The following is a 7,196-nucleotide window of genomic DNA, read 5'->3' on the forward strand; positions in this document are numbered from 1 at the left end:
TCGTCAGCAGATCTAAAATATTTATTGTGCATATTTTAAAGGCCAAAGTGCTACATCATCGAGCTCTGACGGGATGGGGACAAGGCCTCGCAGTCCCCACGACTGGGATGAGGACACGCCGGGCAAAATTGCAGACAATCAATCTGTGCAAGTGGAACTCTTCAGAGGGGACTGAAGCACTCGCTGAGCGCCGGAGACAGACCCGCCCGTAATGACCGCCATTAAAATCTAATGCGATTTGCTTATTTTTAAAAAATGGAATTTCTCCTATCCTGTATGGCCATCACTTACCCTCCAGGACACACGGGGGAGGTGTTCGGGATGGACGGTGGAAGACTGCTCCGAGGGCGAGCTTAGTCTTGGGGACTGGGGCCGGCACTAAGATGTTCTGGGCGAGGAGGGGTCCTGGGCAGTGGGCCGGCTCAGCCTCTAGAAGTCTGCGCTGTGTGATTCCTGAGCCTCCGCCGCTTCTGTGTCCCCAGTCAGCAAACTGAGGACCACTTTGGACCCAGTCTCTTCATTAACATTTTTTAAATAAAATATTATAACAGATACTAAGGCCCTAGGAAGGGTTAAAAAGCTACCCATAGACACAAGGTGTTGGTGGTTATTGTTTATTAAATAGAAAGAAAGATTTTTTTATTATTATTTTGATTCCTCCAGGCTTGAGACAGCAGATAAATCACACAAGTGTCGAGTCAGAGCGAAGCATGAGTTTCCAGCAACCAGGGTACAGAGCTTCGTTGGGATTTTTTTTTCCTTTTGCAATCTTTGCTGAGAGACATTTGAAGTGAAGTTAATAATTGAAACATAATGAATAATTGCAGTTTGGGGTCCATAGCACAATCATAATTGCCAGTTTATTACTTTTTTAATATATTTGCCGAGTATTAATAATATTGAAATAATGCAAGAAGATCATGGGAAATAAATGAAATATATCATTTGTCAAGGAAAAAAGGGATTTCCACGCTGTAGGCACTGCTCTCAGGAGCTCGGTGATGAACACGGCAGTGTCCTGAACCTTTCACGGGGGGACGCCACCCGCAAATGGGGTTCCCGTATGAGTCTCACCAGGGCAAGGGAAGGCGAAGGTACAGAAGGCTCGTGGCACAGACAGCCTCACCGTCGTTTCTTGGGGGGTGTGGGCCATGGAGCCGGAGACCTCCCAGGGCGATGAAAAATGGTGCCCGGGTCTCCATCCTGGCCTTCCGGTTTGATCTGAGGCCAGACCCTCCCCGTCTCCAGTCCTCATGGTCCTCACTGAAAAATAAAAGGCAAAACAAGCGGTGAGAATAGGCCCTGAACTCCACCTGCCTCGTTGCTCGGAACCCATTCTCCTATTTTCTCCCCCAGCCCCTGCATGTTTGGAAAGCTCTTTACAGAATAATCTGAAGATGACGAAATTCGCCAAGCCTTGCACTCTCCTCCAGGAACAAGGCAGGGACTAAGCACTGTCGTCTGGAAAGCGAGAGGGTTGGTGTGGGCGTCTCAGCATGAGCCACCGGTGGCTGGTGGCCGGGTGAGCCACGGCTCACTCATTAGGAAGATCAGCTACGGTCGTGACGCCTGCAGACGCGTCTGTGGAACTGATTAGAGTGGATTCCAGGGTCCCTCTGACCAAGCCGCTCTCGCCCCTTTACGTTCAGACACGTGTCCTTTCATGCGCGGCCCTGTCTAGGCGTCCCCAGGCGCCGCCCTGAGGTGCTGCAGGTCGCAGCCATTCATGGTCTCTGCGGTCCACCCTCAGCCTGTAGCGGGGGACTCCGTGAGCCTGGAGCGTGCGGACCCCGACCCTGTGGGTCTGGGGGGCGGACTATGAGCCAAAGAGGACGATTCCCTCCCCGCCCCCACCTTGGAGTCACTTGGGACCCATCACCCTGTCTTTTTGCCATTTCTCCTCCTTTGGAGGAGAAATCCCATGCTGGGCCTGTCCCACCACGTGTTTCGCAAGCACACGCCGGCCTCTGGTTTGCCGGGTCCACAGCCAGAGAGCAGTTTGCCCCACGAGGAAGCTCCCGTTTCTGGTTTAGGTGAGATTTAAGTGAGGCTTTGGATTTTAGACTTTGGGGCGGATCCCCGGAAAGAGTTCAAACCCCGGGGACTTTGGGGTGGAATGAATGGATTTTGCACGTGAGAAGGACGTGGATTTTGAAGAGCGTAGGCAGAATGCTATAGACTGAAGGTTTGCCCCCCACCCAGTTCTCGTGCGGAAACCCCAATCCCCAGCGTGGCGGCGTGAGGGGGTGGGCACCAGGGAGGTGACCGGGTCATGGGGGGAACCTCCTGAATAAGATTAGTGCCCTTATGAAAGAGACCCAGAGACCCTTACCCTCCTGGCACATAAAGATACAGAGAGAAGACCACACCCATAAACCAGGAAGCGAGGCCTCACCAGACACCGAACCTTCCAGAACCTTGATCTTGGACTTTCAGCCTCAAGAACTCTGAGGCATAAATTTCCGTCGTATGTAAGCCACCCAGTCTATGGGGTTTTCCTTGGAGCAGCATGAACGGATGAAGACACTGATGCTAATATCTTAACAAACGTTCTTCCCAATTCATAGATAGCCATGTACATGGAGATCCAATTGTACATAAGCATGATAATATGTGTGTTAAACCATAATCTATTTCTCCCCCACCCCATCGTGTTCCATGCCAGGAAGCTCTTGCCATTACAGCAGAGCCCCGTGGAAGGTTTTCGTTATATTGATTTCCTGGTAGTAATCACCACTGACGTCCATACGGTCATCAAAAAACAGCTGTAAAAAGAGCAAGAAAGCTTTCTGCGTGCTGATACGGAACCATCTCCAAGATAGGTTGTTAAGTGTGAAAAAGCGAGGTTAGATCACTGTTTACTTTGCTTCCATTTGTAGAAAAGAGAAGAGAAGACAAGGAAAGGAAAGGAAAGGAAAGAAAAAAAAGAAAAGAAAGAAAAGAAAAGAAAAGAGAAAAGGGGAAGGGTAGAATATGTAAACATACTTGCTCTGGAGAAGAATCTGAAGAACTGGAAAGTCCATTTTTTTCTGGGAGGCCACCCAGTGGGCACGGATCCAAGACAGGACAGGGACATCTCATCGCGCACACACCCCCAGCTATGGGATGTGGGTCCCCGTGATGGCATAAACCCAGACAAAACTCATGTGGGTGTTGGTTTCTCTGTTTTACATATTCCACTGCGAGTGGGTATATACATGTATAATTTTAATAGAATTGGTGTTATGTTTAAATTACGTCATTGATAGGATATATCGTTGGGACTGCAAAAAGAAAAATTAGGTCATCACTCTATCCTCAGTTCCCAGCCAAGTACCTGGAATATAAGAAAGAGCTCAGTAAATATTTAACAAGTAACTTTAATGCCTGGAAAAATAGATACATTGATTATTAAAGTATCATATTTGCGAGTTGTAATTCTTCTTATGGTTACTTCCATTCTTTCTCTCCGTTTGGAGGTTTTGGTCACAATCTGGGTGTCACCTTGGGCAGGTGTCACCTCTGCAGATAAAATCCACCTTGAATGCGGGAGTGAACAGACGTTTGCGAATCCCTGGGCCACTTTTGCTTAGGATCCTTCTGGCCCAAACCGTCCGGAATTCCAAGGTGAGGTCTGGAACACACGAGCTTCGAGAATCACATCCCTCCGAGAAGGGACTGGGGGTGAGGGCGCGGGAACCACGTCCCTCCGAGAAGGGACTGGGGGTGAGGGCGCGGGAGCCTGGGGAAGGCTAGTGGAGCGCAGCGCCAGGCAGCGCCACTGCCTGTCAAGGTGGAGACGCTGCACCCACAGGGGCCCCTGGCAGACGTTCCGGGAAAGCAAGCCTCGTGCAGCAACGCCGCTCCCAGGCTCTTCATCTCGCTGGGAGAAGTAGAAAGTACCCTGTCAGGGGCGGGAGCTCCTGGGCCCAATTACGTCCACAGCAGTCCCCGTCTTATTACTCCTCAGCCTCAGTTTGCTCATCTGTAAGATGGGGGTGGTAATAATTGCATTGAACGCATTGTTCTGTTATGAGTCTTGAAGAGACACGACAGGGACAAGTCCTGGCACATGGCAGGTGCTTCGAAAAAAATCTCAGCGATTATTCCTCTTTTAATCACATCTTCTCCAAGGTGGGCAATGGATGAAGGACTCAGAAAAGGCCACGAGGGGAGAGCAGGGCTCAGTGAGGTGGGAGCTGAGCCTGGGCCAGCCCCCCACGGGGTCTACTGATGACAGTGACCACCAATTTGATGGCAGCCGTCATCAGTTAATCACTTGCTGTATGCCAGGCACTGCACTGGGCATGCTATACTATCTCATCTAAACTTGTGACGATATCATGATGTTGCTAATATTATTTCCGCTTTGCAAATGAGGAAACAGGCCAGAGAAAGGGCAGGTAGCTTCCAAGAAATCGGATCGCGTATGTCTAGTCCAAAAGCCCCTCAGCCTCGGACTCAGAACACTGTACAATTTGTCACGAAAGCAGAGGTGTGAAAGGGACGTTATTAGTAATGCCAGGATCGTGGACAGAAGCCAGGACGCCCCAGGTGATACCAAATGACACCTCATGGTAAAGAAAAGAGAAGTACCTTGTAAGCAGTGACATCCAGGAAGAGACCAGAGACCACTGAGCTGACCGTGGGTCTGGAAGGGACAAGGACTCAGTTACCCAGAGCACTGCTTTCTTGAACTGTGTTCTCCCTGTGTTGCTCACGGCAAGCCCAGGCCTAACCCGTCCCACATCTTAAATATATTTGACATTTCAAAAAAAATAATTAATCGTGTCGGTTTTATTAATGTTTTAAAATATAAATTAAAAATGTGACAAATGAGTGAGGAACGGCAGTCTGTTTTAATGAAAATTTCATACTCTCCATCAATAAATCATAGACCAAAGAGAACCCAGCATGGCCCACAATATTTCTTGCCTGTCAGCGTTACCGGAGTTTGCCAAAGTTAACTTGGCAGAAAGGTCCCACTTGGGGACTGGGAAGATTCCGGAATTGCACAGGACCCAAATGGCCAGACTTCGGGGAGGAAGGGAGCCGGCCGCAACGAGGCTGGCTCCAAGAGATGCGGCCTGAGGGTCCCCAGCATGGAGCTGGTCACTTTGGGCACCTTCCGTCAGGACGCCACGGCGGCCGGGGAAAAGTCCCCAGTGTGGGGTCGAAATGGCGCAGGATGGCGACACTGCGCATCTATGCACAGCCTGCCAGGCCGGGGAGGGGGGAGGTTGTCCAGGGAGAGCGCATCACTCGAGGAAGCAGAGCCCGGCCCCTCTCTGGCACCCCCTCCGGGTGCTGTTCCAAGTTAGGGCCTATTCGCAAACTTGCATCCTGACCCTCTGCTGGAGTTCATTTTGTCTGTCTTGAACGCTGCCAACAGACGCCTTACCTAGCCATGGGTAGCAACAAGCCGGTTGTATCTATTTTGGGGATTTTAAAGTGTATTTATTTATTTTGAGAGCGAGAAAGAGCGTGAGAGGCGAGGGGAGGGACAAAGAGAGAGAATCCCAAGCAGGCTCCACCCTGTCAGCACAGAGCCCGACGCGGGGCTCGAACCCACGAACCCTGAGATCACGACCTGAGCCGAAACCGAGAATCGGTCGCTTAACCCACTGAGCCCCCTGGGTGCCCTATTTTGTATTTTTAAAGGAATTCAGAAGAGGAGACGCCATGAGCTGCCCTGGTCGTCTACACTAGTGTTTGATCCCGACGTCTGCTCCCCCTTCAGCACTACCTTGGAAAACCTTCATATCCCATTTGGGGCTTGCAGAGGTTCAAGTCGAGGCCCTGTCATCCGGGTCGGCTGTTCAAAAACTTTCAGCACGCCAGCGGATGTGTGATTGAAAATGCAGATCCCTCGGCCAGCGGCCCTGTCCCTCCTGATTCCCGTGGGTTGGGGGACAGAAGACACGAGTGTGCCTTGTACCAAGCACCCTGGGTGAGTCGATGCAGGCAGTGTGCACACCCCACTTTCCTAAGCGCGGGGCTGCGTGAGCCGTGGCGAGGACGTGGAGTGGAGCCTGGGGGTGGTGGGCTCTCAGGGAAACCGGGGTGTCCCCCCCAGAACCACCTCCATGTCTAGCTCGCAGTCTTCCAGGCCATTCTCACACCCTCCTTCCACACCGGAGAGCAGCAAACCCCGTCTTCCGAGGCCAGATTGAAATGCCAGAATGTATGGAGATTAATCACAGAATAATACAAACTGCCGCTTATCATCTCCCATATATTTGACATAATTACCCTACAAGCAACATGAAAATGTTCTACTGTAATAACTCCCAGCCAGAAGAAAAAGCGGCGTTGCTGATAACACGAAAATAGAGAAGAATACAGAATAGAGCCCTTCGAAAACTTTTAATTAATTTTTCCCCCTTTCAGCATAATTGATGTCAGTTCAGGCTTTGGTGTTTTCAAAGTGCTTGGCCTCGTAGTGAAGAGATTTAGGACCAGTGCCTGTTTACCGCAGAGCGAAGCTGGGTCCTGGTGGGGGACTAAGGAGGAGCGACGTAAGGAAGCTTTAGGCGTGGTGTTTTGTTTTGTTTTGTTTTGTTTTGTTTTGTTTTGAGAGAAAGAAAGAGAGTGCAAGCAGGGGAGGGGCAGAGAGAGAGGGAGACACAGGATCCGAAGCAGGCTCCCGGCTCCGAACCGTCAGCACAGAGCCCGATGCGCGGCTCAAACTCCCCAAACCAGGAGATCATGACCTGAGCCGAAGTCAGACACTTAGCTGACTGAGCCTCCTGGGTGCCCCAGCCTCTCTACATCTTTTACACATAGAGCATGGCTGTGTCCCCTCCCTGTTTAAATTATTTCCTCACTCCCCATTTCCTGCGCTGCGGAACCTAAGACCCGAGGTCCTTTGGTGTCACTCACAACCCTTCATGGGCTGGCACTCATCGGCTCGCCTTGCCCCGTGCACCTCCTGTCCCTCCCCACGTGCACGGCTCTTCCCAAACTGCTGGAAGCATCCCACTGCACCGGACTCAGTCCAGTCAGGCTGTGATAACAAAGCACCGCAGCCTGGGGGGCTTGTAGACAGCAGACCTGGGGCACCTGGGGGCTCGGTCTGTTGAGCGTCTCACTTCGACTCAGGTCATGATTTCACGGTTCATGAGTTCGAGCCCCGCATCAGGCTCTGTGCTGACAGCTCAGAGCCTGGAGCCTGTTTCAGACTCTGTGTCTCCCTCTCTCTCTGACCACCCCCCCCC

At 51.3% G+C, this 7,196-nt stretch overlaps 1 long non-coding RNA gene across 1 annotated transcript in view; it reads right to left on the bottom strand.

Moving 5' to 3' along the window:
• Positions 1-598: 598 nt before the first annotated feature.
• Positions 599-7,196, bottom strand: part of LOC144239312 (uncharacterized) — a 20,077-nt gene continuing 13,479 nt past the window's right edge. Inside the window, exon 3 of the long non-coding RNA XR_013337382.1 lies at positions 599-1,263. This is a non-coding gene — a long non-coding RNA (uncharacterized LOC144239312). The remainder of the gene's footprint in view (positions 1,264-7,196) is intronic.

This window comes from Crocuta crocuta, unplaced genomic scaffold (assembly GCF_008692635.1).
Source record: "Crocuta crocuta isolate KB4526 unplaced genomic scaffold, BGI_CrCroc_1.0 scaffold16, whole genome shotgun sequence".
NCBI classification, from domain to species: Eukaryota; Metazoa; Chordata; class Mammalia; order Carnivora; family Hyaenidae; genus Crocuta; species Crocuta crocuta.